We start from the raw sequence: 26303 nt of genomic DNA, 5'->3' as shown, positions 1-26303 counted from the left end.
AATAAGATCTATAAGATCAAGTTACAGTTTTTGTTGGTGGAGGGAGTTCTCATACCAGGAGTTCCCAACAACAATGAAATCAGAGGACTCTACCCAAAAATATGTGCAAGCAACTGGGATAGGCCCCAAGGACACAATGACAAAGCAAGGCAACAGTCCCTGTGTTAAAGAATTTACATTCTGCTACGCGATATGACAAATTAATCATATGAACTAGGTTATTTCTTTTTTTTAAAGGCACATTTATTCAGCATCATGATCAAACTATTACATTTAGCAATCAACAGTATGGGTGTAAAAAAAATCTACATTAAAACCCTTTGTTGGAATGTTTTATACTTTCCACAGAACAGAAACTAAAATAACCTGTTATACAATTAGTCAAAAATACAGTCCTGGTGTCTGTTTGTTTTTTTTGCCCATACACAAAAACTGTTGTCTAAAACATGTCTTCTTGTAGCAGCTAGGCCTTGCCACCACTGTGCTTGGCTGAGTTCACAAATCTGTTGTAACCTGTAGCTTCCCTGTCACTTCTCTGGCTCTCCTCTCTTGCTAAGTTTTGTTTCCTAACAGTAATTAAAATCTTCTGCCATTGCTGTAACTACTGCCACTGCTGGAACCACTATAGCGCCTTTGATTACATGTTTTGGCAAAATATTGGCCCCCACCATAAAGGCCTGAACTCCTGCCTCCAAAGTTTCCTCCCTCATGGGACCAAAGTTTGAAGACTGAATGTCATAGTTGCCAAAATCATTGTTAGCTTCCACTGCCTCCAAAGTTGCTTCCATCATTTCCAAATCCATTGTAGCCAACTCCACTTCCAACATATCCTCCACCACCACGACTGCCACCAAAACCACCACAACCATTGAAGTTCCCACTACAGCCAAAATTATCATTTCCACCAAAGCCACCTCCACAGCCACCACCAAAGTTTCCAGAACCACTTCAATCCCTTTGACTAGATGAAGCACTGGCCATTTCTTGCTTAGACAATGCTTTCCTTACTTCACAGTTGTGGCCATTCATAGTATGATATTTTTGAATGACAATCTTATCCACAGAATCATGGTCATCAAAAGTAACAAAAGCAAAGCCCCTCTTTTTGCCACTGCCTTTGTCAGTCATGATTTCAATCACTTCAATTTTTCCATATTGTTCAAAATAGTCTCTTAAGTGATGCTCCTCAGTGTCTTCCTCAATGCCACCCACAAAGATCTTTTTCACGGTTAAGTGGGTGCCTGGCCTTTGAGGGTGCTCTCTGGAAACAGCTCTCTTTGGTTCAACAACTCTGCCATCAACTTTGTGAGGTCTTGCACTCCTGGCTGCATCTACCTCTTCCACTGTGGCATAGGTAACAAAACCAAAGCCCCTAGAACATTTGGTATTTGGATCCCTCATCACCACGCAGTCTGTAAGCGTGCCTCATTGCTCAAAATGGCTCCTTGGACTCTCATCCATCCTCTCGAAGCTCAGGCCTCTAATAAACAGCTTCCAAAGCTGCTTGGGCTCCTTGGGGGATTCTTGACTTCAACATGGCGAGAGCGGTAGCAGATGCTTCAGCCATCCTTCTCCGACGGCGTCAAGGACAGAAAGGAGCTGGTTAACTAGCGTATCTGAACTAGATTATTTCCAAGGAGCCTTCCAGGTCTTTATATATTGGTTCTGACACTGCAACTGTGGGCAAGTCCCTTACCCTTTTAAGCCTCCATTGCCTCTCAACAAAAATGCTTGTATTTCCAATGTTATACATCTATCTAGATAGAGCACTGGGCTTAGAGTCAGGAAGAACTGAGTCCAAATCTGGCCTCTGATAGTTACAAGCTGTGCAACCCTGAGCAAGTCGCTTCACCTGTGTTTGCTTCAGTTTCCTCGTCTGTAAAATGAAGACAATAATAATGCCTACCTCCCAGGGTTGTTGTGAGGATCAAATGAGAGAATAATTGTGAAATCCTTAGTGCTAGTGCTTGGCACAAGTAAGTGCTAAATAAATGTCAGCTATTGTTAATTTTCTCCATCACTTTCTTAAGTTTAAAAATCAATAAAAATGATAAATCAAGCCTTGATTTGTAGCATTTTCTGATTTTTGAGGTATAAATGCTTATACTGAAAATTTAATTGTTTCTCCCAAGCCATTGAACTGACTGCAGCACTGCCCTGGAACAGTCCTATAGATTTGCCATTATGTCACATAGTAGATGTTTAAAAGCAAGAATCGTCATTCATTTAATGTGTTTTTAATTCTTTAGGTCCTCTCATGGGAAATAAAGGTTTTGTTCCCAGAACTAAACATTCCATTTTTCTGTCTCTGCTTTTGCATAAACTCCCTTACCATCCTCCCTACCCACCTCCATGCTTGGAACACCCTCTATCTTCACCTCTACTTCTTAGAATCCTTAATTTTCCTAAACATTCAGCTCTGGTGTCACCTCCTACTTGAAGTCTGCCTTAATAATTCCCTCTCTTTCTGGTAATTATCTGTCACCATCAAATCATCTTGTATTTACTTATGTATTATGCTTCTCCTCGATTTCCCTTGAGTAGAACATAAGCCTCTTGAAGGAAGGCCAATTTTCATCTTGTTTTTTTTTTATCCTTATTTCCTGTACCAGTGTCAGGAATACAGAAGGTACTTAATAGATTTTTTTCAAATTGAAACTACAATAATAATAATAATAATAACAATAACAATAATAATAATACAAGAGACCTTGGAGGAAAGTCAGTCCCCATCAGGGTTATTTTTCTGGACACAAAATTTAGCTGAAAAACAAGTTCAGTCCAACAGTATCAGTCTGTGTCTAGAACATAGTATAGTGAATATACAACTGTATGAAGTAATGCATCGATAATAATCCTATAAATCTATTCCTTAAATGTAGGACAAATGAACAGTCTTGACATTGTTTCGAAAGGATAGACTTCTCTGGAGTACTAAGGATTTACAATGACCTTTGTGGTTTTTAAAAAAAAATCACTTGTGTCCCTAGGCAAAATTGTGACCTAGGTGAAATTAGTATTTGACCCTCTGCCACTTCCATCTGAGCAGTCTTTATTACCCCATCTGATGACCCCCTTGTGTGCCTGATTCCTCAAGGGACTTGATTTCTATTTTAAGCAGATGAAAAGCAATGAACAAACTCCCCATACAAGACATTCTACATCCCATTTTTAGACCTTTGCTCTTGTGTCTGGAATGTATTCCCCCCTCTCTACTGCCTTGCAATATGGCTTTTAAAAATTTTACACACAGCAGCTAGGTGGTGCCGTGGATAGAGCTCCAACCTTGGAGTCAGGAGGACCTGAGTTCAAATCTGGCTTCAGACACTAGACATTCACTAGCTCTGTGACCCTAGGCAAGTCACTTAACCCTGATTGCCTCACCAAAAAGAAAAAAAAAAATTCACCACTCTAACCAAAATTGCCATCTCAAAGATTATCATCAATGATAGAATTGTCCAAAGCAATAGTCTTTTCTCCCCAATTATTATATTCCTTGACTTTTCTGAAGTATTTGATAGTATTGACATACTCTCATTCCCCTCCTGATTCAATCTACTCCCTTGGCTTTTAAAACCTTGAACTCTACTGCTCACTTAAAGGCAGGTAGTGTTGAAGTGGATATGAGCTGAAACGAGGAAGACTTGAGTTCAAATTCAGCCTCAGATACTTACTAGTTGTATGACCCTGAGCAAGTCATGTAATATATCTCCGTCTTAGTTTCCTCATTTGCAAAATGGGGATAAAAATAGCACTTACCTCCCAGAGTTGTCTTGAGAACAATATATTTGTAAAAGTGCTTTTTGAGCTAACCTATGAGTTAGCTAAAAGAGGTATTATTCATCCAATTTTTCTTTTCAAATGAGAACTGAAACACGGTAAGACTAATCGATTTGCCCAGACTATGAATTAATACTTCATAGAGATAGGACTGATGTTAACTCAGGTCCAAGGATTCAGTGACTCACCATAATGATAAGACAGAAATGCACAATAAAAGAGTAGAAAGCAAATACTGACCACATTCTTTGTTAGTGTAGTCACATTCCCTTTTGTTTCTAAACAGTTTGGACACTCCCTTAGTTTCCAGCTCTTTGCCACCACAAAAAGATCATGTATATGTATGTATGTATGCATGCATATATGTGTGCATATATGTATATGTATATGTGTATACATACATACATATGTACATATATTATATATACATATATATATACACATGGATCTGAAAGGCATTTTCTTCCTTGTCCCTTTAGTTTGTTTATGATGTCACCCTTTATGTCTGTTATGTGTTCCTTTGCAGCTTATCTTGGTTTATGGTATAAGATGCTGGTCTATACTTAGTTTTTGCCATACTATATTCCATTTTTCCCCCTAGACATTTTTGTTGAATAGGTAGTTTTTTCTCTGATACTTGTGAACATTGGGTTGATAAATGCTGGGTAACTGTGCTCATTAGCATCTATATATTGTTGACCTAATAGGTTCCATGGATCAACCTTTATTTCTTAAACAAAGTGCTTTCAAAAATATTTATGCCAATTCATAGCTCCACCAACAATGCATCAGTGTACCTATCTTTCCACCATCCCCTACACATGAACTATTCCTATATTTGGTCATATTTCCAGTTTGTAATGTGTGAGGAGAAACCTGAGCATTTAAAAAAAAAAACACCTTTTCTCTTTCTATTAGCCAACTGAAATAATCATTCACATAGCTGTTAGTACATTTTTTTTTGAGAACCATTTGTTCATACTTTCTGGACACATTGGGGAATGATTTTGGGTTTTATACATTTGTTACTTTTCCATATATTTTGGATAGCAAACTCTTATCTGAGAAATTTGATATAAAGATTTTTCCCAATTCACCACTTCCTTTATTATCCTAGACACATCAATTTTGTTTGTGCAGAAGCTTTTAAATTTCACATATCCAAATCCTACATCTTATTTTTCATGAATGCCTCTTTTTTCTCATTCACTAAAGAATATATCTCCTAGCCACAGCTGTGAAATATAATTTGCTTCTCTTCTAATTTTTTTACAGTATGATCTTTAATATTGAGGCTATATTTCCCTTTTTAATTTACTGCATAATATCATATAAAGTGTTGGTTTAAACTTAGTTTCTGCCAGACTTTTTTCCAGCTTTTTTAGCCACTAATATCAAATAAGTCCTTTCCTAAGGAAGTTACATTCCGGAATTTATCAAACACTGGGTTTAGTTCCTTTCACTTTGATTTTCCTTGTTTTGTTGGTTGAACTGATTTTTTTCTTTTCTTAAAACTCATATGAAATGATTTAGATGATTGCTGCTTTATAATAGTTTGTCTTTTGAAAGTGTTCCCTCTCATTACTACCTTTTTCCTTCTTTTTTTGTGTTCTAGAAATTTTGTTCCTCTGAATGAATTGTAATATTAATTTATCAATTTCTTAAAGTATCAATTTGATAGTTTGATAGCCTAAGAATTAAATCTATGAGTTAATTTTAATTCCATCATCATTTATTTTATATCGGCATGGCCCATCCATGAACACTGAATATTCCTCTATTTATTTAAGCTATTCTTTATCCTTTATGGAGCACTTCATAATTGAATCATACAAGTATTGAGTGTTGTTTGGTAGACAGACTCACAAAAAAATACACATTTTGTAATTATTTCCAATGAGATTTTATATTATATGGATGACTCTTAAATTTTGTTGATATACAAAAGTGGTGTTAATTTTTGTAGGTTAATTTTTTAGCCTACTACTTTGCCTCAATTAGTTTTTCTTTTTTTTCCTGATTTCTTAGGATTTTCTAGGTAAACCATCATGTTATCAACTGGGTAAAGCCCACGCTTCAAAATACAGAAGAGTCCAAGCTGAGGTGAAAGCAGAAAGTTTTATTAGGAGGCAAATCAGACAATAATGCTGTGGCACCCCAGTACAAAGTGCAAAGGAACATACAGCCTAGGAGAGGCTATGCTTGAAAACCACAAAGTGCATGGTTGGGGAAGGGGTTAGGGCAACCCTGCACATGAGCCTATGAGCCACTTGGGGCCTGCCAAAGGATTTCAGGCAGCCCGTGAAAAATGTAGGGTTGTCACTGAGCACACTCCTGTTTGTCATATAACCCACGGCAACCAACCATTGTCAGTCTGTCTCTAGTCTATCTGAGGCCTGAAGAAGTTTAGCCTATTTTAATTTGGGCCCCTGCCTACTACCAAATTGTGCAGATCTGGGTTAGGGTAGAGAACGGACAGTCTTTCCCACACACAGAAGCAGGGTGTTTTGCAGGAACAGTTGACTGCAAGGCTGACTTAGGCTGGTTTGGGGTTCACGGCTCAGCAAGGTCACCCAGTGAACAGCAGCAAAGGCTTCTGGGAATGAGCAAAACTTTGCCTCACTGCAGGCTCCTGATTGTAGGCTCCTTTCAGCAAACAGGCTTACTCTGTGTCCAGTGCACCTGCCTGGTAAGGTAACTTATAGAAAACAAACATTTCATTTCAGGGGTACTCTCACAATGTCACCAGCATATATCTTTATAACTTTATTTTCTTTCTCTTGTCTCACTGCTATTGCTATCATTTTCAGTAATATATAAAATAATAGCAAAGAAAGTAAAAATCTCTGCTTTACATCTGTATAAACATTTTAGAGTATTCTATGTTGAAAGACAAAATGGGCAGATAGAAGGTCAATAGAGAGCAACTTTTATAATCAGGACTGCAAAGCCAGGACAAATTAGGGGCCAGTTAACATGAAGGGAGCCTCTTGCCTATTTGGGATTACAATGTTTTTAGGCCTTGGCCACAAGTATAGTGAATATATAGAAAAAAGCCATAGTATAAGGCAGGAGAATTAAAAGCTGCTATTGGCAGCAGAAATCTTGTGTTGACACACGAAAAAAAAATATTGTTGTGGGAGGGAGGTGGAAGTAATACCAATGTCCTCTGTGGATCAGAACTTTGACCGCATCACAACATTAAGATACTGAGTTGCTGATTCTCTTCAATGGTATGTTTCCCATACAGCTCCTATGTTTTTTCCATTTTTTTTTTTTGGCAGTTGGGGTTAAGTGACTTGTCCAGGGTCACACAGCTAATAAGTATCAAGTGTTTGGTCTGAGGCCAGATTTGAACTCAGGTCCTCCTGACTTCAGGGCCAGTGCTCTATCCACTGTGCCACCTAGCTGCCCTTAAACAGTCCTTATTCTTTTTTTGTGCCTTTTTTTGATGAGGCAATTGGGGTTAAGTGACTTGCCCAGAGTCACACAGCTAGTAAGTATCATGTGTCTGAGGCCAAATTTGAACTCAGATCCTCTTGACTCCAAGGCTGGAGCTGTATCCACTGTGCCACCTAGATGACCCCAGTTCTTTTTTTTCCATTATTTAAAGCCATTAAACTAGAACCCTAATTGTCAGATACTCTCTCTGTATTTTTTCTTAAAAGAACCTTTTAGAGGAGAAAAATATTCAAATTTAAAAATAATGAATAAGGGACATGTATGTAGTACTTTCTGTTTTATAAAGCACTTCCTACACATTATCTCATTTGAGACAAGAGGTAGTACTATAAATGTTATCATCTCCTTTTATAGATTAAGAAACTGGGACTAAAAGAGGTTAAGTGAATTGCCCAAGGTCAATAGCTATAAACTATGTAAGGTGGGATTTAAAACCCAGGTCTTCCTAACTTGAAGTCCAGGGTCTATAGCTATTGCTTTTTAAAATAAAATTTCATTTTTAAAGTGTGAGCTAAGCATGGTATAACATAAATTTGAAAGAAATTGTAATAACCCTAATTGCTTATGAGCCAGTTGGCTAGAAAATATATCTGGTCATAGTGAGACTAAGGTCAAGACTTCATATTCCATTTGAGCAAGTGAATTGGATGATGAGAAATTAGACTTTAGGTAGTAAAATTGATCTACTCATAAGACCTATTCAGCAGAATAACACTTGTGTTATACTTTTATTTAAATCAGTGTCTGATTCTGGGGTAACAATGCTATGATGTACTTTTTCTAAGCCTACTTTTTTAATCCTTTGCCACATTTTAATCTTTTGGATGGAAGAAAACATGCTTTCTAATTTTCCTTCCTTTCCCCATCATATGGAGCATCCATGACTTAATTCTTTTGGTTTCTCTGTGAACTTGAGTCCTCGGGAAACAACTCATGTGTTGGACCCAAAGCAACTAGCTATAGACCAATTTACGATGTTGAATGATTTGGCCTGACTACTTGTCATTATCTCTATCTGACCTGTTCCTTTCTGAACTTTTGAACTCTAGTATCTGATTTCCTACTTAGAGTCACAGAATTAATTCATGTTCCTCCTTGTACATAATTCCCATACATTATTTTTCATTGCCTACACTGCTTTGCTTAACTGGATTTGCAATACCAGAATTATAATACAAAAAAGGTTAAATTCAATAAAAATATTTATTTATTTGGCATACATGGTATGAGGAACTGACAAACAACCAACTGAATTGGGTTGTTTGGTTTTATTATTTTAGCTGAAATGAGTAGCTTGATGGAATTGTTAGAGTCACTGAGCTATTTTTTTGATGTAATGTGGAAACAAACTCATTTTCACAAGCTGATATTTATTAGAAAATGTATTGAGACTTCTCAAAGATTAAAAAGTAAACTGAGTTCAGAACTAAATAGAGATTGAGTAGGATCATATTTTAGTAATTGTGTAGTGTGCACAATAGTCCTAAGTGGAATGTGAGAACAAGGCTTTTAGAAGTTACGCACAATCTTTATTTTCATTTCTCAGAGAGACATAGTTATTTTCCTGGTGGTGCTATGTGGCATAAATTGAACTCTAGGATCTCAGAAGAATCAAAATGTCAGGCTGCCCAAGAGTGATAAAAAGACACCTGTTGAGTATAAACATCCTACAACATAATACAAATAATGGCTTGTTCATGAGAAATCATATAAAAAACATTGTCAAAGACTCTTGATTGGAAATGAAGGTGGGCTGGTTATGCAGCAAGAAAAACACATAATGCTTAATGGATTGAGTACTATACTAGGAGTCAGAAAGATCCAAGTTCAAATCTGGCCTCAGACACTTAACTATTATTGTGACTCAGGACAAATTATTTAACTGCTATCTGCCTTAGTTTTCTCATCTGTAAAATGAGGATACTAATAACACCTACTTCCCAGGATTGTTGTGAGGAAAAAGTGAGATATTTGAAAAGCACTTTGAAGTTCTATTTAAATGCTAGCTAGCTAGCTAAAGCAGTAGTAGTAGTAGTAGTATGGACAATCTGAGTTCTACATTAGCACCCTTGAGATATTAAAAGAACCAAAGAAAGGATTCCAGTATATTGAATAGATATGATATCTAGGATTTAGAGACTGACATAGTAAAAATTAGAACAGAACATTAGAGATGGTGTAGAAAAGTTGCAATCTGTATGCAATTCCTTGTGGCAGTAATATCTACATTCATGAGATCAGAGATCCATCAGAATTCTAATAAAGAATTTTCTAGGGAGCAGCTAGGTGGCACAGTGGATAGAGCACCAGCCCTGGAGCCAGGAGGACCTGAATTCAAACCCGACCTCACACACATAACACTTACTAGCTGTGTGACCCTGGGCAAGTCACTTCACCCCATTGCCTAGCAAAAAAAAAAAAAAAAAGAATTTTCCAGGTCTGGTTAAAATTCACTAGAAGTAAAGTATACTTGATGAGGCTGTATATTCAGATCTCCTTAACAACCACCATGGGTTCCACTCATCACACGCCAAAATCATCAAATAGAAAGTTGATTGTATTTGTAAGGCTATGCTCTTTGGATACATTCTATCCAAACAGGATCAGACTCATTTTAGGGGCTGGGAAGGGGAGTCAAAAAAAAAGTGAAGGACTTAAAGAATGGAAAGAAGTCAGTAAGGAGTGTGGATAAAATGAACACTGTCTGAAAAGAAAATTGTCAAGAGGCAAAAAATATGATGGAAGAAGCATAGATTCAATGACCTAAGAAACCATCATAAAAAGAACCCTCCCTTACCTTTTGCAAAGTCAAGGTGAAGAGTTAATGATTAGTAGTAGTAGCCACAAAATTACTAATGTGTGTTCTCCCATCTGTCCCTAAGACAACAAAGCAATAAACATACATTTGATTATTCAAGGATAATGCTTAAATGCAAGATCCTCATTTATCCCTTGACTCAGAGTAAACATTTATTTTCACTTGATCAAAATGTTGGTATACAGTTAAAGTGTCTGTAGATAGATCAGACCCTGTTTTGTCAGACAGCACATCTCATACTGAGCTGTAATGAACTTGAGGGTGAATAGGACTTTGATCCAGGGTTCCACCATCTAGAAGGGGCACACTTACCCCCAGGGAGAGGATGCTTCCTCTCTGAAACAAGTCACCATCCTTATTCTTCATCTCACAGTTCTCCCCTGCCATACTACTGCTTGGTGTAACAATGAAGTTACCACCCTCGGGTGTTATCACTATAGCTTGTCTTCTAGTATAAGCCTCTCCCTCCTGTCCTCAGCTCACATGGTGAAGGACTGCACTCTCTGGGGTAATGACACCCCCTAGCCTAGTGCATTTGAACAAGGAGTCATGATGTCCTTTGCTTTATTTCTCCCCTGTTTTATGTTCTGGCTCCTTCCCTTGCTTTCCAGCTATGTAATTCCCCCCGCCCCACCCTCACCCCAAATGGAAAAACTCCCAGTAACAGATTTGTTCTCACTCTCGATAGACCAAGACGAAGACGGCCCATTTTGCTAAATTATGGCTATTTTTTTTCAGAGATGGTTGCCTTTAGCACATTGCATTTTGATGATTCATCACAACACATAAACCATGACTCATGAATCCTCAAACTCTCATTCCATTATCTCTGAAAGAGAAAAATATACACTTATGGGGAATGGTTTCTTGGTATAAAGCAGACATGAAGGAGATGGTAATCTAGGAATCTGAGCAAGGGGTTCTGTTTAATGTAAACCCATATTTTTAAAGTTACTGTTTATTGTTTTAATGTTTAATATAAAATCTGAAAATAAACTAGGGGATGGGCAGTGAGAAAAGAAATGTTTTCACAAAAGCATTCTAATACTCACCAGGATTTGTAATGTCACTGTTGTGGTTATTCACCCAATGATACGGATCTCAACCCATACACAATTGTTTATTCTGTGTAACTCTTACCTATACCCTACTGTTTTTTTTTTTTTTTTCCCACAGTGTTCACCCAACATGCTAGGAGCTTTCTCTGTATTCTTCTTATATCACAAAGATACTAATGGCATATGTAGGCATATCAACTATTCCTTTTTCTTGTGATACATACTAGACTTTCTTTTTTTAAATCATATATCATTTTGGAGGTATCATTCATAGCACTTTTGCTTCCTAATTCATCAGAGTAAAGAGGATATTTAGAGTAAGGGAAAAGTTGTAACTATTCTCTAAGTTTTTTTTTTTCTTTGAGAGAGATTAAATGACATGCCTAAGGTAATGTGACTAGAAAGGGTCAGGGGTAGGATGTGAGCTCAGAACTTTCTGATTTCAGGTTCAGTATTCTATTGAACATAAATGCTACCTGTTTAACCAATGCGGATGGGAATCAGGGAATAAGTATTTATTCAGCACCTACTCTGTGCCAGGCATTGTGCTAGGAACTTTACAAATATCCCATTTGATCTTCACAACAACCCTTTGAAGTAGGGTTATTCTTACTCCCATTTTACAATTAAGAAAATAGGAGCAGAATGAGCTTAAGTGACTTGCCCAGTTTCACAGAGCTACTAAGTGTCTGATGCCAGATTTAAACTTAGTCTTCATGATTCTCTCTTTTGATTTTCAGGATTTTCAATTTAGGGCTTAATTGGAGAATTTTAATTTGCACTTTTTCTAGTTTCATGCCAAATTATTGATCTGCTCTTTCTCTATTTTATTGATGTAATCATTTAGAAGTATAAATTTCCCCCTAAGTACTGCTTTGAGTGCATCTCATAAATTTTGGTGTGTTGCCTTATTGTTGTCATTCTCTTTGATGAAATTATTGATTGTTTCTATGATTTGTTCTTTGACTCACTCATTCTTTAGAATTAAATTATTTAGTTACCAATTAATTTTTAATTTATATTCCCATGGCTCTTTATTGAATGTATTTTATTGCACCATAATCTGAAAAGAATGCATTTAATATTTCAACTTTTCTACAATTAGTTATGAGATTTTACACTCTGATACATGGTCAATTTATGTGATGGTGTGGAGAATGTAAATTAAAACAACTGTGAAGTGCTACCTCATACCCATAAGTTTGTCAAAGATAGCAAAAACTAAAAATGACAATTATTGAACTATTGTGGAAACAAAGTTACAAAAATGCATTGTTGATAGAGGTCTGAATTGACTCAACATTCTGGAAAGCAATTTGGATTTAAAGCCCCGAAGTCTGTGTTTAGTTTTTTATCTAGTGATGCCACTACTAGGCATATACCTCAAAGTGCTCCAAAATAGAAGGAAATGACCATGTAAAGCAAAATATTTAAATGAGCACTTTTTTATTGTAGGAAAAAAAAATGGAATCAAATGGTTGCACATCAGTTGGGGAATTCCTGAACAAATTATTATGTATGAATGTAATGGAATATTATTGAACCATAAAAAAACACACAAAAGACAGATTTAGAGAAAACTGGAAGGTCTTGTCTAAGCTGATACAGATGCAGTAAGGAGAATAAGTACAATTTCTACAATGACTTCAATATTGTAATGGAAAACAACTGTGAATGACAAGCATTTTAATCAATGCAATGACTAATCATGACTTCAGAAACCTATTATTGAAGCAGCCTTTCTACCTCCTGGCAGAGAACTGGTGGATTAGAGGTGCAAAACAAAGCATACATTTTGAGACACAGCCAATATGTGGATCTGTTTTGCCTGACTATAACTATTAGTTATGAGGTAGGTCTTTCTTTTGGTGAGAGTGGGACTTAAGGGGAGGAGTGTGGTGGTAGTGATAAAAAAAATAAAGGAAGAAAGTGAAGAAAAATATACCAATGAATCATTGAAAAATAAATGAAAGAGAAATGAGTGAAGTTCATGAGGGGACTGATGTGCCGGCTGCGCCGTGCACTCTCCTCCTATAAGGAGCAGGCTGCCAGAGTCATATTACCAGTCTTCGGTCCTCAACTGGATAAACACAGAGACGAGCCTACCAGGAGGTGCCAACACCAGAGCTTTATTCAGAGGCCATCACAGCAAGGCCAAGCAGGAATGCCAGAGCAACAGAGCAGGAGCAAAGAGAGCGCGTGATCTGACCACGATCAGTTCTTTAAGTACCTACTTAGCCCCTCCTCCTCAGCCCGCCCACTAGTCAATGATTGTAGGGTCAGATACCGGAAGGGGCTGTCTGAGTTTAGTGCACCAAGGGAGAGGAAGTGACGCAGGAGGCTAGGACTGGATACAGGAGGGAGGCGTCTGGGATTAGTGCATAGACAAAGAGTACGTGACCTAGGAAGTCAGGTCCAGATACCGGCAGGAGGCGTCTGGGGTCAGTGCTACACAAAGGGAAGGTACGTGACCCAGGAAGTCAGGAAGGACACAGGAAGGAGGTGTCTGGGGTTGACGTTGCATTTAGGGAGGGGACTAAGCAAAGGGAACTTGTCCTCTGCCGTCCCACTCCCACGTGGCACAGCCCCCTGCCTCAGGAGCACGTGCTCCGGCTACTTCCTTGTATTCTGTACCTTCCCCAGCTTATCTCACATAGCACTGCCCACTGCCTCAGGGCTTCTCCGTATCCAGCCCATCCCAGTTCACCACAACTCCGCCTACCACAGCCCCTGCCTCGGTTACTTCCAAATACCCAGATCTCACCCCGATCTTGCCACAACTCTTACTTGGCAGCAGCCAACATCAGACAGTCCCTCACAGACTGAGATGAAAAGGGCAATGTTAAAACTAATACAGTAATTTGAAATGTGCCTAAATAAAAGCTTACATATTAGAGATGCATGGTTTCATATTCAGTCCTATTTTCTCTTCTTGTCTGCAGAGGAAAATATTAATGTTGCCAGCACAATCTCCCAACAAGTATGTGGAGAACCTCTAGTACAGGGATGAAGAACCTTCTCTTTGACTTCAGGCATCCCAGCTCCTCCTGTGATTGTCCTTTAAAGGTTGAACGGTGGTGTCCTGATCTCAATGATGAACATGCTTGTGCCTGGTTATACCTTTCATATCTCAATGATTCTGAATTCCTGTAGATCATCTTCCAAGCTCTACTGTACACTCCCTACCATCTGATTCCACATTCTTAATTCTCCTCAATGCTCTCACCCCAGTTTCATCCTAATTCCAGCCAGCTCTGCCACTGTGCCCTCTGGAATGCCTGTTCCAGAGGCAACAAACTTCCCTTCATCTTAAATCTCTTCTACTCTCATTCCTTCCATTACTGAAACCTGGCTCTACTCTGATGACACAGCCTTCTTGGCCACTTTTTCTAGGACTCAGGACCCTTCAGTCACTGTTCTCAGCTCCCTGGTTGAGACAAAGGAGTTGGAATACTTCTTGCTCCCCTCTGCCACTTTCAGGTTCTCCCCCTTTCCCTTCATGAAATAACCTCTCTTTTTTTTGAGTTCATGCTACATATTTACCACGCAATAAAAATTCTAATGACTATTGTCTAGAGATCTCCAGGTCACTCCCCTTCCTTCTTCAATGAATTCCATATCTGGCTTACAATTTTTCTCTCCTCTCCAACCCCTGCCCTCATAATAAGGGACTTCACTGTACATATTGACTTCCCCTCAAATACTATAACCACTCAGTTCCCCAATCAACTCTCTTCCCATAACTCCTCCTCAACTTCTCATTAGTCATACACAAATATGGTCATAGTGTCAATTTTATCATACCATCACTCACAAATGTACCACTTCCACATTCAAGAATTCTGAAATTTCCTTACCTGGCCATAATCTATTGACTTTTCATCCCTCACTTTGCCTGCTCTTACATAACCCTACTCTTCTTCCTCACCATGACCTCCAATCCTTTGACCCCTCAATTCTTTCCCAGGCCATTTCCCCCTAACTAATCACCTTCTCCTCTTCTCCACATCTTGACTCCTTTATCAAGCAATTCAACTCTACACTGTCTTCCTTTCTTGAATCCCTCACTCTCTTTTCATATTGCTGATTACACCCAGCCAAACTTCAGCCTTGGTTCAGCACATACAAGCATGCTGTTGAATGAAGATGGAGGAAATCATGCAGTTTTTCTAAGTCCACTAAAAATTGGTGTCACATAACCTAAACTGGGTCCTTACTGCTACTAGGTGATCCTATTATACCTCCTTAACCACTCACTATCTTACTTTGCACATTGGCACTAACTTTCTCACCCCTCCTCAAACTTTCCATGGCTCCCTTCCTCACACCCTCTTAGTTGAGAATCTTGTCTTATATTTAAAAAGAAAAATGTGGCCATTTCCCAGGAACTTCCTCTCCTCTTCTTTTCCTCCTCTCCTATTACTCAAGTGCCTTTTGCTACTTTCTCTTCCTTCACCTCTGTTTCATATGATGAAGTGGCCTTACTCTTTATAAAGGCTAACCCCTCTCTCTACTTGATCAAGTGATCCCATTTCATCCTATTTCTTCCAACAGACTGTCTCCTCTGTCATCCTCAGTCACTCACTTAATTTTAACTTTCACCTCTCTACTGACTTATTTCATATTGCCTCCAAACATGTCCATGTCTCCATCCTGATGAAATCATCACTTGATTCTTCCATTCCTTCTAACTATTATCATATTTCTCTTCTGCTTTTTTAGGTTTCCCATCACTTTCTCTCCTCTCACTCACTTCTTAATCCTTTATAATATGGGTTCCAATCTTATCATTCCACCAAAACTACTCTTTTCCAAGTTACTAATAATCTCCTAGTCACCAAATCCATTGACCTTTTCTCTATCCTCATTATCCTTGACCTCTCTGAAACCTTTGATTCTGTTGAACATTTTCACCTTCTTGATACTCTCTTCTCTCTAAGTTTTCAGAATACCATTATCTCCTGATTTTCCTCTTAGTTAGCTGACCACTCCTCTGTCTCCTTTGCTGGATTCTCCTCTAAATCACTCCCTCTATTTGAGGTGTCCCTCAGGGTTCTGGTCTGGGTCCTCTTTTTGTCTCTATATATACCCTTTCACTTGGTGATCTCATATAAATTTAATTTAATTTAAATTTAATTTAAATTTAATTACTATCTTTATACTGATTGTCAAATCTACCTTCCTACCCCAGTCTCTACTGATCTCTAGTCTCACACCTCCAACTGCCTTTCAGATGTCTCAAACTGGATGTCCAGTCGACATCTGAAATTCAATACGTCCAAAACAAATCACTTTCTTTCCTCCTAAATTCATACTAGTCCTCCTACCTTCCCCATTACTGCAGAGGGCAACACCATCCTCCCAGTCCTTCAGGATCACAAACTAGGAGTCATACAGGATTCCTCACTCTCTCTCACCACCCCCATATATCTAATCTGTGGCCAAGGCCTTCCAATTTCACCTTTGCAATATCTTTTGACTATGCCCTCCTCTCTCCTCTGACATTGCTGCCACTCTAGTGCAGGCCCTTATCACCTCATGCCTTGATTACTGTATCATTGTCAGACTACTGGTCTTAATCAATGTCAGCCTACTGCCTCAAGTCTCCCCCCACTCCAATTTATTCTCCATTCAGCCACTGAAGTAATTTTCCTAAAACAAAATTGATCATGTCAATCCCCCTTCACTAAACTCCAATGGTTTCCTATTGCCTCCAGGCACAAATACAGAATTCTTTGTTTGGTATTCAAAGTGCTTCATGGCCTAGCCCTCTCTTACTTTCCATTCTTCTTACATTTTATTCCTTAATGCCTACTATTTGATTCAGAGACACTGGCCTCCAATCTCTTCAATGAAAAAGATACTCTATCTCTCAGCTTTAGGTATTCTTTTTGTCTTTCCTCCCATGTCTGCAATGCTCTCCCTCCTTCACTATGACTACTGACCTCTTTGGCTTCCTTTAAGTACCCGCTAAATCACACCTCCTACAAGAAGCCTTCCCCAACCCTCCTACTTCCAGTGTCTTCCCTCCATTAATTCTTTTGTTTTTATTTATCCTATGTATAGTTTGCTTTGTATATATTTGTTTGCATGTTGCCTTCCCCATGAAATTGAAGCTTCTTGTGGGTAAAATTGTTTTTTGCTTCTTTTTGTATCCCTAGCACTTAGCATAGTAGTTGGCTGACAGTGTGTGCTTAATGAATGTTTATTGTATTTTCTTGTATGTTTAGAGGAGCAAGGTGATGCAGTGGACAGATCACTGGGCCTGGAGTCAGGAAGAGCTGAGTTAAAATCTGGCCTCAGACACTTAGTAGCTGTGTGACCCTGGGGAAGTCACTTAACCCTGTTTGCCTCAGTTTCCTCATGTATAAAATAAACTGGAGAAGTAAATGGCAAACCATTCCAACATCTTTGCCAAGAAACTCCAAATGGGATCAGAAAGAGTCAGACATGACTAAACAACAACAGCAGTTGTATGTTTACCAAATGCATATGAATGAAACACTAGTGGGTCTATTGTTGGAGACCTCATTGGGATAAATGTTCAAATCTGTTTTATAACATTTTTCCCTCCCCATCTTTTCAGTCTTCTCACACTTTACTCTTTGCCATGTACTTTGATTCAGTGACACTGTTTGCCTTGCTGTCCTATGAACAAGACACTTCATCTCTTAGCTCTGGGCATTTTCTTAGGCTGTCTCCAAAGCCTGGAATGCTCTCCTTCTTCATTCCTACCTACTGACTTCCTAGTTTGCTTTAAGTCCCATCTAAAATCTTTTCTTAATTCTAGTGTCTTTCCTTTTTTATTTCCTTCCTGTTTATCCTGTATACAGATCATTTGCACATATTTGTTTGCTTAGTGTCTCCCCCATTAGACTGTTAAGATCTTTGAAGGTGAAAATTATCTTTTGCCTCTTTTTGTACTCCCAGCACAGTCCCTGGCACATAGTAGGCACTTATAAAGTATTTGTTGACTAAGAAAAGCATGAGCAGTACTGGACTTTCTCCTCTTAATTGCTCTAAAGCAAAATGCCCAAGGGATCTTGGCACCTTTCTCTATTCCTTCCACTCATTCTTTATGATTGAGATTACTTTATGCTGAACTGTCAGTATTACAGTTGATTTTTTAAATTAAGCTAAAAAGCAGTCCTTTTTTATTATTTTGATGAGTATGATTTTAATGCTACTGGAGTATACATAGTAGTGAGATCTGTTAAGGGGTTTTATATCTCAGACTATTTACTCTAGGGCCCTAAAGTTCTGGCTTGGGAAGCTAAAAGTCCTCCCAGGGGGCTATCAGCCTGAAATGTAATTTTATTAATTCTCCTAGCTCTAGATCTATGCTCTCTGATTCTATGCTCTTATCAGATTTTAATTCAGTGTTGACTTGGATTTCCCTGAGACAAATGAACTGGTTGGACTCATGCCCCTGAAGTAGAAGGGCTATTCCCAGTGGCTAATCTTTTTCCCTTTTACCTGAAAAGAGGGGGTAAGTAGGACAGAAGGACATGGGGAAGTCTTACCTCTGAATCAGCCCCAAGAGGTAGAGAGCTGTGAGATCTGCCCCAGCTGAGGAGGAAGGAAATGAGGACAGCAGAATTCTCATATGTTCCACAGCAACACCTAATATTATAATTTTTAAAAAATGAAAGGTATTCAGGAGAACTTAGAAATGATGTAGGCAAAAACTGCTATGTCAAAGAAAAATCTTTGGGTTTCTCATAAAGTGGACAAATATTTGGAATCTTGCAGTATCCTCTTCTCCCCCTACAATGCCACATCCTTAAGTCCATTTATTTTATTGCTGTTGTTTGTTGGTTTTCAATCTGGTCAGACTCTTTGTGACCCCATTCTGGTTTTCCTTAGTAAAGATAATGAAGTGGTTTGCCACTGCTTTCCCCAGGTCATTTTACAGAAAAGGAAACTGAGGCAAATAGGGTTTAGTGACTTGCCTAGGGTCACATAGCTAATAAGTGCCTGAGGCTGGATTTAAACTTGCGTCTTTCTATCTTCAGATCCAGTACCCTCTCCACTGAGCGATCTAGCTGCTTAAGTTCATAGCTATACTTTACTTGGCCATGAAATATTGTGATATACATGAAAGTTACCATCCCATCAGAATCCTATGACCTCTGGTTACCAAATGTCCATGACTTCTGGCACAGGCATACAAAAGACAAAAGAGGAGACTGCAGAAGGTTATGTCAGAGATGTAAAAATAGCTAATTTTGTGCCACAGCATCATCATTGCCTATCCCCTGCGATGTCTGCTGTTCTTCAAAACATCAGTTAGCCATAGAGCTTGCTCGGTAAGACTGTCTCCAGGTATACATACAACACAGGGCAATAGAAACAACACAAATCAATCAATCAGTTGGCATTAATTAAGCACTTATTATTTGCTGGGCATCCTACTAGGTTCTGGGGATACAAAAACAAAAAAGATGAAACAATCTTTACTATTAAAGGCCTTACTTTTTATTGTGGGAAACAGCATGCATGTGAGTGTGAACAGTACATACATCTTACATATATATACATACTTATATGCATGTGATATGCAAACATATATGTATATGTATGTAAAGAATACATTTAAATAAATACAAGATTAATACAAGACATTTAGGAAGAGATAACAATAACACTAGTAATCAAGGGATCAAAAATGTTTCATGTTGAATGTAGTGCTTGTGTTGCATCTTGAAGAAAGAAGAGAATTCCTTGAATGAAGGAAGTATATTCCAGGTATGGAGGATGGCTAGTGCAAAGACATCAAGCGCAAAGACATATTTTTGATGAATAGAAGAAAGATTAGTTTGACTGTACTTTTGGAGTTTGGAATTAGTTTGGAATGTTTGGATTATGGGCATGGAGAAATGAGAAAGAAAGAAACACTTATTAATCACCTACTATGTGCCAGGCACCAAAGAATTTGCAAATATTATCTTCTTCGATTCTTGCAATAACTCTGTGAAGTAGGTGCTACTATTATTACTATTTTGCAATCAAGGAAACTGAGGCAGGCAGTTAAATGATTTTCCCAGGCTTACATAGCTAGTAAGTGTCCAAAGCTGGATTTTCCTGACTCTAAGCTTATCACTTGATATCCACTATGCTGCATAATGGCATGAGAATAATATAAAATATGGCCCAAAAGATAGGTAAGGAGAAGGCTGTGAAGAACTTTAAACTCTAGAAGAACTATTACTTTATCCAAAGGCAATAAAGATCCAACAGAGCTTATTAAGTAGAAGAATGGAATGATCATATCTGAGCTTAAAGAAAATTGCTTTGGCAGCTCTGTGGAGGTTAGGTTGAAATTTGGAGAGACTCGGGGCAGAAAAAGTAATTAGGAGACCATTAAAATATTATAGGTGAGGGACGATGAGGCCCTAAATTAATGTAGCGATTTTTTGAGTAAAGAAAAGGGGATGAATGTGAGAGATATTATGGAGGTAGAAATGATGACATTTGTCAAGAGATAAGTTAAATGGGGAGAGGAATTAAAGATAACATCAGCATCACAGACCTGTGAGATTGGAAGACTGGTGTTACTCTCAACAGAAATAGGGAAGTTTGGGAAAGAGGTGGGTTGGGATGGGGTAAGGATAAAATGGCTTCTGTTTTGGACATAGTGAGTTTGAGTTATTAATGAGATAACCAGTTTAAAATATCCAATAGGTAGTTGATAATGCAGGACTAAAGCTGAAAGAATGGAATTGGCTAAAATGACCTGAGAATCATCTACATGAGAGCTTGAGCTCACCAAGAAAGGGAGTATAAAGAGAGAACAGAGTAGGTCCTTGGCTGAAACTTAAGGAACACCCAAGTTAGGGTTTGTTATATTGATGATAACTCATTGAAAGATGCTGAAAAAAGGGGTCAGATATGTAGGAGGGAAAAAAGAGAGAGAATCATATCATGAAAACCCAGAAAGGAAGAAAGCTATTGAGGTAACAAGACTCCTTGAAGTTCTGCTGTTCTGCCACTCAAAGATTGTACCTGGCTTCCTTGACCTTCTTCCTTATGACACTTAGAAATACTAGGACCAGAAACATCTGACCAAAAGACTGAACTAGTTTGCCTTGTATACGCTAACTGAAAGCATACAAAGAATAGGACAGCCTGTTGACTTCAACAATATTATGTCTAGCTATTGCTTTCCTGTGACACACATAAATTACCTTCTCTGATTTTCAAAAAGCAGCATTTCTCCTCTCTAGGCAAGGCTGTTCTGGTAAATGTTTAACAACTAGCTCTCTGAAAATATATATATATATATTTATATATATATATATATATATATGTCAAAATACACTATTAACATTTTATCCATTCATTTCTTAAGTCTAGACAATCCACAAATAATAATTTGATTTATAGCATTTGGTAGTGATGTAGTGGATAGAGCGCTGGGCCTAGAGTCAGGAAGACTCATCTTCCTGGCTTCAAATCTGACCTCAGACACTTAACTAGCTGTGTGATCCTGGGCAAGTTGCTTAACCCTGTTTGCTTCAGTTTCCCATCTTTAAAATGAGCTGGAGAAAGAAATGACAAACCACTCCAGTATCTTTGCCAGCAAAACCCCAAATAAGGTTACAAAGAGGTAGACACAACTGAAATGACTAAACAATAACAACAAAGAGCTATAAATACTCACAGTGACAATTTAACAATGGAATTTCATTCGATAGTACCATCTGACTCCAGCATACCTCTTAGTATTTAGAAGACAACATGTTATATGCAACATTCAGGGTCTATTTAATAATTCTTCAATATGGAATACAAACACTATGTTACTGACAAAATGGACATTAAAAACCAATAAGAAGATCTGAATAATTAGGTATTATCTTGTTAGTCTCAAAATAATAATAGCTGATATCTCTGAGATTTACCAAGTATTTTATATACATTACCTCATTTGATCCTCACAAGAATCCTATAAAATAGGAATTATAATTATCTCTATGTTACAGTTGAAGAAACTGAAGTTCAGAATTGTTAAATGATTTAACCAGTGCCATACAATTAGGAAGCATCAAAAGTACAGTTCAAACCCTGATTCCAAATTCAGTGCTGTAGGTACTACGCCACAATGTCTCTGAAGCAGAAATGGTGTTGTACACTTTTTGTTGACAAAGTTGAATTTTGGCCTTGTTCCTTTGTTATCTTTGAATCATACATTTAGGATTTTGGTCATAAAAATGGTAATAAATACTCTTTTAAAATTTACCTCCCAAGTCCAGTTAGCTGACAATTTAACAAATGTAGATGGAAACAGAAACAAGGAACCTATAAAAAATAAACATAAATAAATACAGAATAGTACCTAAATTGGCCTTTCACAATGGCATTTCCTTTGCCACAAGTCAAAGGCAAATCCAGTTCAGTAGTGACAACCATTTTGGGGACAGGGAAACTGAAACTCTGCTACTATACAGATACAGAAGGCAATTTAACATGCATCTTCTTTTTAAACTTGTTTTTTTCTTTTCAAAAGCTACAGTGCTTCACTGTTCCAATTCATAAATCTGAAAAACTCTTATCTGTTGTACAAACATCAGCTGAGTAGAATACCATAGTTTCTGAAAACTTCACATTGAGTCACTCCTCAGAGAAGGTCAACGAATTAGGACAACATATCTATGAGAAGGTTGTGATATGCTACCAATAGAGAAGTCTTTAGAAGACGCACAAATGAATGTCATTGGAAAGATATATAATTGGAAAGGAAGGGAGAAGGAGAGATAAGTAGTGAATAGCCTGAGAGTTTCAATGATATTTACAAAATGTCTAGAGATCTAAGGAATATCAAATCATAGAATTTCAGGGTTGGAAGGGATCTCGGGAATCCTCTAATTCCACCCATACCTGAAATGAAAATCTCTATCACAACAAACTCAACAACTTATCATTCAGCATCTTTTTGAAGATGCCCAGTGAGAAGGAGGAATGTTATCATTTCCTCTCCTGGTCCCTCCAGACACTTGTGCCTTTCCTTTTGAGATTACCATTATCTATTCTGTATCTATCTCATATGCACTAGTGCCTTTCCTTTTGAGATTACCATTATCTATTCTCTATCTATCTCATATGTACTTGGTTACTTATAAGTTATCCTGTACATTGGGACATATGCTCCCTGAAGAGAGAGACTTTTTTTTAACTTTCTTTGAATCTTTAGTTTAATACAGTGCCTGGTGCATAGAGAGTGCTTCATAAATGCTAGTTGCCTTATTGACTTGAACTTAGGAATAATTCCAATCATTAGGAAGATTATCTTCCCCCCCACCCCAGACTCTTTCACCTTTTAAAAAGCCCCTCATCACATTGAAGAGTCACACAGGATTAGAAGGCAGGGCTAGTCTGTCATTTGCAGGGAATACCCACTGATTAGGATACCGATTGATCAAAGTAATGCAGTGAATAAATCCTGTTTTCAGAACTATGTACAGAGTCTCATCATTAGTTTGCCTATAGTATGATGATTTTTTTTTCAATAGCAGCAACTCCCATGTTAATAGGACATAGAAAGAGGGGCTATATACCCCCATCAAAGGAATCACAGACCACTGAAGTACTGACGTAGAAGGAACAGCATTTCTAGCTTTTTCCACTTGGACTTGAATTTTGGATGTCATTTTAAGAGTCTTCTGCCCACAAGGAAAATACCTTTAGGTCAGAGTTGTGCATATAATCCTTTTTTTTTTATGTTTACTTGATTTCTGATTTCTGAACTGGAAAGGAATTCTTATACTTTTTACTTAGCTAATGTTTCTCTTATCAGAAATTATATTCATTTGAATTGCTCCATCTATATGCTAAATATCGTTGTATAAGTTGTTGAATACCTTTAGATACAGAATGTTCTGCAGCTATTGTTACATTACCTTATACTGGCAACTTGCAAGCTAAACTTGTAAACAGTCCTACACTTATGAATAAAAGGTAGCTTGTGGACAGCATCTGTTTAGGATATGCAGTCTGACAATTTTATTATCTATAGAAAAGACAGTAAGAAACAATAATTTTAATTCAATTAAAATAATTTAAAATTTGAGTTCTGAAAAGGACTGTACAAATGGAAGTTGCATATAGGAAGTGTTAGGAACAGTGTATATTTAGCATGAATAGACATAATGAAATTCAGGGGAGGCTAAAAACATGGATGGGAGCTAAGCTATTGTTTTCTATGGTCTAGAGCCAAAATACCATGTAAAACAAAATTCCAGATAGGCAGATTTATGAGAGAGCCATAAAAACTAGTTATCATAAAGCTGTTAAATGGGGGAGGGGAGAGTGGATCTAAATGCTACTGACTTGGATTAAATTTTAGATTAAACTGAACTAAATCTCAGAGGAGAAATGGAATCTTGCAATGTAAGAACCACCCCCACCCTGGTCACATGATGTACCATCCATTCTCAGCAAAGTGAAGAGAGCTTCACCATGAACTTCAGTACACATTAGCAGACAATTCTTTAGATTGGTTTGTGATTCAAGTTTCATTTTTTCTTTGTAAATACTTTGGCTTTCCAATTCTGTATGAAAATCAATGTCAATTATATTTTTAATGTGTAGATTTATGTTATTTCTTAGAGACATTTGTTTTCAGATGGGAAATGATTGAGAATTTTATCTCAAAGAATCCTATTGAAGCTATAATTCCCATCCTTTTTTTCTTTATCTGAAGAAACTTCCCATTAAAAAATGCATAGCAAACTAAACAGAACCAGGAGAACAATTTGCACAATGACCATAATAATTCAAAAAGGAAAAAACATTGAAACATTCAGATCAATGATTTAGTGACCATCCTTGACTTTAGGGGACTGCCGATGAAGCATGCCTCTCTTCTACGAGCTTTACTGTAGGGTGTGAATTATACATCATGAAGAAGGAGGTATATATTAGCAGTCACAGTCAACATATCTGTTTGTTTTGCTGACTTATATTTCTTGGTTACAAGGGAGAGTTCTATTTAGGTGTGTGGGTGAGGTGGATGGAGAAGAATCATTTGTTAGTGATAAGAAATGCAAAAAACAAAAAAAACCCTCAAAACTTTAAAAAAATTGTTTGGATATCGAATTGGGATGAATTTTTGTTCTTAACTATAATATTAAAATAATAATAAAAACAAAAACATCTTTATCCTGGAGCTAAATGCATAGAATTTGGTTCTGAGGTTGAATTGGCTTTGTAGAACTGACTAATAATATACAAAGCTATAGTTGAGCTTCCTATTGTTTGCTTTCTTGGTTTCCAATTTATCATTTCCACTAAAATCAACAGTTTTTGGCTTTCCAGTCACTAGGCTCCTGATGAACTGGACTGAGGTTACATAGGGCAGCTGCTTTAATTTCATCCCCATTATGGAGGCCTGGCAGCAAGCATCCTCTGCGGTTGGTACTTTTGCCAGAAAAAGGAATTACTGTCCACACCCATAAGTCTTGCCAATGATGTTCTAGATCTCTAATTGTCGCACAAGAAAAATGAAGAAAGGTGCAAACCTGAAACTGTAGAGCACATTCTGGAATGGATGAATTTGCTCGATTCAGCACAGTCAGTACTTGGAAGAGGAAGCAGTCTGTATCATTCTCTTTTGAATTTCTGGAGTGTTTCAGTAGCAGAATAATTAGCTTGGCAAGGAGCTACTTGCTTTCTATTTATTTATTCATTTACATATCTATTTTTTGCTTAATTAACCATTTTTTAAAATTAGTTAATTAGTTAGTTGTTTGGAATAAGGAGACTGATTAATGATGCATTAGCCAGGTAGAAAGAGTTCAGGGAGTCCTCAAAACTTTGTAAGATGTTCATGCAAACCTCTTCTATTGACATTAAAACCCTTCACAATCTAGATTCTGTCCACCCTAATACAAAATCCTCCCCCCTCCCACTTCATTCACTCTACAATTCAGCAAAACTGGCATATTCCCTGCTCTTCACACACAACATTTCATCTGTGTCTTTGAACAGACTGTCACTCATACCATGAATACCCTCCCTTCTTATCTCTATCTTCAGGAATTCCCAGTTTTCTTCAAAGCTCAGATTAAGAGTTACCTTTTACGTGATATCTTTCTAATTCCTGATCTGTGTGGCAGCTCCCTCCTCACCTGTACCTTTTATCTATCTATCTATCTATCTATCTATCTATCTATCTATCTATCTAT

The 26303-nt window shown here is 37.6% G+C and overlaps 1 pseudogene; it reads right to left on the bottom strand.

Moving 5' to 3' along the window:
- Positions 1–409: 409 nt before the first annotated feature.
- LOC114051175 overlaps positions 410–26303 on the bottom strand; it is a 74785-nt pseudogene continuing 48891 nt past the window's right edge.

This window comes from Vombatus ursinus, unplaced genomic scaffold (assembly GCF_900497805.2).
Source record: "Vombatus ursinus unplaced genomic scaffold, bare-nosed wombat genome assembly UNPS02014801.1, whole genome shotgun sequence".
NCBI lineage: Eukaryota > Metazoa > Chordata > Mammalia > Diprotodontia > Vombatidae > Vombatus > Vombatus ursinus.
The sequence above is the reverse complement of the archived record's forward strand: the minus strand, read 5'-3'. Positions and strand labels throughout refer to the sequence as shown.